Source organism: Peromyscus maniculatus, chromosome 21, assembly GCF_049852395.1.
Source record: "Peromyscus maniculatus bairdii isolate BWxNUB_F1_BW_parent chromosome 21, HU_Pman_BW_mat_3.1, whole genome shotgun sequence".
Taxonomy (NCBI): domain Eukaryota; kingdom Metazoa; phylum Chordata; class Mammalia; order Rodentia; family Cricetidae; genus Peromyscus; species Peromyscus maniculatus.
In genome coordinates, this window is record NC_134872.1 from 21,976,745 (window position 1) to 21,982,979 (window position 6,235).

Consider the following 6,235-nt stretch of genomic DNA (forward strand, 5'->3'; position numbering starts at 1 on the left):
TTAAAATATTATTCCCCATTTATTTGGTAAATAGAATTATTACAATTCATTTTTTTTTTTTTTTTTTTTTTTTTTTAGCCTGGGGTCCTGGATGGAATAAGAGGGAAAGAGGAACCTGTTAGTGAAGGGACCGAACAGACACCATAACAGACTGTCAGTCTTCTCTCAGAGATCAGACCTCAATTTCCATTTCCTGAGACTTGAGCAAGCAGTTTCTGGGAGGGCCGTGAGCAAAAGACAGTCCTTGCAGTAGCTCCCTTTCTGCACGGGCTCTGACTGCTCAAGGGTTTACCATCTGGGACCCCTTCACCAACTTCGAGCTATGTGCATGGGCCAATGTGCACCTGCGAGGCCAGTCAGCCCCCATGGCAGCTCAAGGACAAAGCCTGGGACTTGTCCAGGCCCACCCCCCACATGATAACTGTAACCCCCAACCCGTAAATTCAAAGGTTACACACTCTCACCCAATCATATGATGCCAAGGCTTGTACCACCCTGTTTGCAGGGTTTTTTTTTCCCTTTGAAACTCCCCCTGGGAGCTCAGGGCCGTCCTCCTCCACCTGCTGTGTCGAGTGTCCGACAAGGACCAAGCCCGGGCTTGCTTGTTATCAATAAACCCCCGTGTGTTTTGCATCGGATATCGGCTCAGTGGTGGTCTTGCTTGCGGGTGGGGTCACGACATTAGCTCAGGTGCTGGCTCTGCTTTCCTGGTTGTGAATTGTTCTGCCCCGCCGCCACACATGTGATGGAGGCAGATGCCTGGGACCATGAGCTGAAGTAAATCTCTGCTCCTTTCGTTTCCCCTCAGGTATTGGCACACTTATGGGAGTTCAACAGGGCACTTGCTAATTCCAGCCCGCCAGGTGCGCATCCACTCAGCTGCTCTCCCCGCACACCACACGGCCCGCCAGCAGGGACAGCAGCTCCCTGTCCTCTGCAGTACGCCTCCTCTCCACCTTGCTGCTTGCCACTGCCCTCCCTTCCCCCCTCCCTACATTGTTCTAGTGCCCCCTCGTCCCCAGTACTGTGTTAAATACGATTTAACATATTCTCAGTCTTAGGGAAAAAAAAAAAGATTTCAAAAGATATCTTACCATTAAGTGAACATTTACAGTAAGTTTTAGTTTTTTTTAAATTATTTATTTTAGTAGCTATCCTATTTTAGGTTTAAAAAAGTTCTATTTCTAGTTTGTTGAAGTATTTTTTTCTTTTCACTCTGAAAGCAGTTGAGTTTTATTAAACATGTTTCCTGCAATGCTATTGAGTTGATCATTGATTTTTGCACTTTATTCTGTTAATATGGTGAATTACAGTGCATTTCTGGGATAAATCCAATTTGGTCTTAATGTATTCTTTCTACATTTCATTGGTTTTGATTTGGATACATCAATAATTTACACTAAAAGAAATTGACAACAGTCCTTTTGCAAAATACTTTTTCAGACTTTGTGTTCATGAAGACCATTTTCTCCATCTGAGATTAAACATCTTCTCTACAGTGATATTTGTATGGACAATATGATCAGGCATCACATCACTTACATTAGTTGCTTTGATTAAAAAAAAAAAACAAAAAAAAAAAAACAAAACCAACAACCTGCCAAGAAGCAACTTGAGGAAGAAAGGACTTGTTTTGCTTTATACAGTGAGGGGGATGCAGCCTATCATGGCAGGGAAGGTAGGAGCTCTATTTTGTTTTCTGTTGCAGTGATAAACACCATGACCAAAAGCAAGGTGGGGAAGAAAGGGTTTATTTCATTTTACAAGTTACGGTTCGTCGTCTAGGGAAGCCAAGGCAGGACCTCAAGGTAGGAGCTTGAAGCAAAAACAAACAAACAAACAAACAAACAAACAACAACAACAACAACAACAAAACACAGAGGAGGAATGCTGCTTATTGACCTGCATGCTCTGAGGCTCACATCCAGCTACCTCTCTTCTAGCCCAGGACCATTTGTGTGGGGATGCCGCCACCCACAGTGGACTGGGCCCTCCTCCATCAATTAGCGACTACAGGCCAGGTTTGACGGAAGCAGTACAATTGAGGTTCTCTCTTCCTGGGTGTGTCAAGTTGACAACCAAGATTAGCGACCACAGCATGGCAGCCGGAGCCTGAGGTGGCTGGTCATATTGTATCTATGGTTAGGAAACAGCATGAACAGGAAGTAGGGTGCGGATCATCAGTAACCAGTAACCCATGCCCTCCCGTGAGGCTCTACCTCTTAAAACAGGTTCCACAACTGTAGCCGGAAGGTTTCTCCGGTTTTGCCCGGCCTGGCCCCAAGGTCCCACAGCCGCCTGTAAAATAATCATTCAGAGGCTTAATATTAATTAGCAATTGCATGGCCTATGGCAGGCTTCTTGCTAGCTAGCTCTTATAACTTGGCCCATTTCTATTAATCTATAAGTTGCCACGTGGCCGTGGCTTCCCAGTACTTTCACATCTTGCTTCTCTTGGCGGTGCTGGCGTCTCCTGTCTTCTTTTTCCTGTCTCCCTCTTCAATTTCCTGCCTAGCTATAACCCGACTTGCCATAGGCCAAATAGCTTTATTTATCAACCAATCAGAGCAACACATTTTCACAGTGTACAGAAAGACATCCCACAGCACACAAGAGCACCGCTAGCTGGGGTCCAAATGTTCAAACACATGAGCCTGTGCAGGACATTCCTCATTCATTCCCTTTGGGTGTAAGTAATACACTCTCCATTGAGAATGGATAACTATTTTGTAACATCTTTTCTCTGGAGAGGTGTTATTTCCTATAAGAGCTGGAAAATACGATTAGTGCATATTTGTTCTTGGCTAGAAGCAGAGAAACATTTCTTTGTGCTTTATTAACTGGAAAGATTACTTACTCACGTATATCCTGGGTTATTATGTTTGTTTGTTTTTTCTGACTCATTAATAAATAGCTTCAAAAGTTCAATAGTTTTGGGAAGGAGGCACTTTTTGGCAAAATACTAAATTTGGGCCTCATTGTCTTATGAAATAATGGGAATAATGATATAACTAACAAGAAAGCTTAATAGGGAGGCTTTATGGGTCTGAACCTTAAAGCAGACCATGAAGGCAACCACAGACAAATGGGGTTTCATTAAACTAAAATGCTTTGCATTGTAGGGGAGGCAACTCACTACATGAAGACATAGCCTACAGAATTGGAGGAAATGTTCACAAGCATGCATTCTGATAGGAGAATACTATATAAAAAAAATAAGGCACTCAAAGATTAGCAAGAAAGGGCACATCCCAGTGAACAATGGATTAACCGCCTCCACAGACATTTTCCAAAAGATCTACTGAAGGCCAACAGGTACAGGGAAAAACGGGCTGATGGGATGGCCCAGTGGGTAAAGGCATTCGCTGGACAAACACAGTGACCTGAGTTCAATTCCTGGAGCCCAAAGGAAGGTGGAAGAAAACAGATGCCATGAAGTTGTGCCAGCCGCACGTGCATCACGCACACAACATTCACCGATAGGGAGATTCCCAGGAAAGCAACAGTGAGGTGTAATTTCACACCCTTTAGAACAGCATGTGTGCACTTCGATGTGTGCACGGGCCAGGAAATAAGGACAATGTGGTGTATGCACACAGGCAGTATGATTAAGTCTCAAAGAGAGGGCAACCCTGTGTACTTTACAATATGGACAATTCTGGAAGCTTTTTGATACAGCCTCATTATACCGGCTGCTTTGGGTCAACTTGACACAAGCTAGAGTCATCAGAGAGGAAGGAGCCTCGGTTGTGGAAATGCCTCCATGAGATCCATCTGTAAGGCATTTTCTCAATTAGTGATTAATTGGGAAGGGCCCAGCCCGTAGTGAGTGGTGCCATCCCTGGGCTGGTAGTCCTGGGTTCTATCAGAAAGCAGGCTGAGCAAGCCATGAGAGCAAGCCAGTAAGCAGCACTCGTCCATGGCCTCTGCATCAGCTCCTGCCTCCAGGTTCCTGCTCTGCTTAAGTTCCTGTCCTGACTTCCTTTGGTTAGGATGAACAGTGGGATGTGGAAATGTAAGCCAAATAAACCCTTTCCTCCCCAACTTGGTGTTTCATCACAGCAATAGAAACCCCAAAGACACTCACATGTGGAATTAGAAAAGTTGAGAATATCGTGCTGGTTACCATAGGCTGTGGGAGAGGGAGGGCAGAGTGGAAGGCTGGAATGGACAAACGATCAAAGCATGCAATGGTCCCCCCAATAGATATGAGGGGATGACTTTTGAGATCTGTTGCACAGCAGATTGATGTTATGCAATAATAATTATGTATTTCAAAGTAAAAGTAAATTTCAAATACCCACAGAAAATGTCAAGTGAGATGATGGATATGTTAATTAGCTTGATTCAGTTCGATTCCACATTGCTTACATATGTCAAAACATCACATTGTATCTCATGAATGTATATAGCTGTGATTAGTCAATTATAATAGCATTAATAGGGCCAACAAGATGGCCCAGTTGGTAAAGGTGCTTGCCACCAAATCTGATGGCATTAGTTTGATCCCCAGAACTGACTCTTGCAAGTTGTCCTCTAACCTACTCACATATTACAGCACACATCCACAAAATAATAAATATAAAAATAAACAAAAATTAAACATGATAAGGCCTTATACTGAAACTGAAGGGCTGACGTTTTAAAAGTTATTTTTCTCCCTCTCTTTATTGTTACTAAGGCCTCAAGGTAAATGCCAGTCTTGAAATGCCATTGACTGAGACCTTCCAAAGCTTTGGTCTATGTTCTGTACTATGGTAGAGCTTTTGAGAGGGCCCCAGAGTTATCAGGCTTGTGATTTAGAATCTAAGGATTTGAGACCATGGAACACAGGAACACAGGCAATGTTTAATTCATTTTAAAAAGAATTTATGTGTATGTTTTGCTTGTATATGTATTGATGTGTGCCTAGTGCTTGCAGAGGTCAGAAGAGGGCATCAAGGATCCCCTGGAACTGGAGTTACAGAGGGTTGAGAGCATCCATGTAGTTGATAGGAACCAAACCTGGGTCCTTTGAAAGAGCAATAAGTATTCTTAATCCCCAAACCATCTTTCCAGCGCCCATGGGGAGTGTTTATATTGTGATTTAGTTAGGAGTTTCTGAAAGTTTTGGGTTTTTTGCTTTGTTTTGTTTGAAACAGGGTTTCTCTGTGTATCCTTAGCTGTCCTGGAACTCACTCTGCAGACCAGATTGGCCTTGAACTCAGTGATCCCCCTGCTTCTGCCTCCTGAGTGCTGAGGTTAAAGGCACGTACCATCACTGTCCAGCTTGGGGTCAGTGAAGTTCAATGGGGCAGGTGTATCCAATTATAGAGGATGTCAAGTTCCACAGAAGGTTATATGCAAACTGCAGAACCAGGGATGCCTGTTTCATCCAAGTCCAAAGGCCACAGAGCCAGGGGAATAAATGGTGAAAATCAGTCTGAGGTCTAGGTTTGCCTAAGACCCTTGGGAGGAGCTTGGAGTGCTGCTCATGTGAATCCTGTGAGTCCAAAACCCTGGAGACGGACATCCAAGTGCAGGAGAAGGGTGTTCCAGCTTGGGAAGAAGGAGGGAAGAATTCACCCTCCCCCCATCAGGCCCCAGCTGATAAGATGGTGCCCACTCACCCTAAGGGTGGATCTTCCCATTCAGTTCCCCTCCCCAAGCAGAATGTGCCTCACAGGCACCCCTGGGCAGCCCAATCATTCTGACCAATTGTGAACTACACAGCTTTGCCTTGAAAGCACACAGAGAGACTAGCCCAGAGCCCACAGACGTGCCGATGAACACAGTTAACGCAGCAATGAGGAAACCATCAGGGTGTCTTCTAATTCACATCTGAATTCAGCCATTGTAGAGAAAATGACTGGGTTGCTATTTTAGTTTTGGTCCATGGATTGTCACAGGTGCTCCGGTCTGCAACACCTCCCCTCAACCCTGCTTCTCTCTTCGTTTCTGGGTTAGCTGAGGAGATGGAGGATTAGGGTAAAGACTTGAGATGATGCAAGGAGCTGGGGGAGCTGGGAAATCTGTCTCCTCTCATGAGTCACCCTTGGGACAGAATTTAGCCTCCTTCTTTCCAGCCAGACACTCTGCCATCGTGTGAGCTAGAACAATGGTGGCCTCCTCTAGGTCATCTTGGCCACTTAGGTGCATGAAAGCTGTTGAGGGTGGGACTTTGCTAACATTATCCATTATCTTTCATTTCCAGATCAGGGACTCTGAAGACTTTTTTTTTTTTTTTTTAAATAAG

At 44.4% G+C, this 6,235-nt stretch overlaps 1 long non-coding RNA gene across 1 annotated transcript; it reads right to left on the reverse strand.

Moving 5' to 3' along the window:
* Positions 1–1,733: 1,733 nt before the first annotated feature.
* Positions 1,734–6,235, reverse strand: LOC121824678 (uncharacterized). Its single transcript, XR_006066601.2, has 2 exons — positions 2,220–6,235; positions 1,734–2,136 (listed from the first exon to the last, which is right to left on the reverse strand). It is a non-coding gene; the product is annotated as an uncharacterized LOC121824678 (long non-coding RNA).